This window comes from Colobus angolensis, unplaced genomic scaffold, assembly GCF_000951035.1.
Source record: "Colobus angolensis palliatus isolate OR3802 unplaced genomic scaffold, Cang.pa_1.0 Scaffold1, whole genome shotgun sequence".
Classification (NCBI taxonomy): Eukaryota; Metazoa; Chordata; class Mammalia; order Primates; family Cercopithecidae; genus Colobus; species Colobus angolensis.
The window spans coordinates 365,750-366,368 of record NW_012110918.1 but is presented as its reverse complement, the minus strand read 5'-3'; positions in this window follow the sequence as shown (position 1 = coordinate 366,368).

Sequence of the window (619 nt, the reverse complement as noted above, 5' to 3'; positions counted from 1 at the left end):
ATTCTCCTGCCTCAGCCTCCCGAGTAGCTGGGACTACAGGCGCCCGCCACCACACCCGGCTAATTTTTTTGTATTTTTAGTTGAGACGGGGTTTCACTATGTTAGCCAGGATGGCCTCGATCTCCCGATCTCGTGATCCGCCCGCCTCGGCCTCCCAAGGTGCTGGGATTACAGGCATGAGCCACTGTGCCCGGCCTGAATAAGAATTCTTAACCTGTGTAACCTGAGATCCAAGGTACGTTATGGGACTCCTGAACATCTGAAACTGTATGCAAAGTTTACTGTTAAATACATGTGGGTAATTTTAAAAGAAAGGGGATCATAGCCTGGGGAAAATTAGGTTCTCAAAGGTAGAGCTACCTTCAAAATATTACAAGCTTCAGATGTAGTTCCTTTTCTCTTTTCTTTTCTTTTCTTTTCTTTTCTGTTGTTTTTCCTTTTTGGCTTCTTTTGAGACAACGTCTCACTCTGTTGCCCAGACTGGAGTGCAGTGGCGAAATACTGGCTCACTGCAACCTCCGTCTCCCAGGTTCAAGCAATTCTCCCATGTCAGCCTCCCGAGTAGCTGGGATCACAGATGCCTGCCACCATGCCCAGCTAATTTTTGTATTTTTAGTAG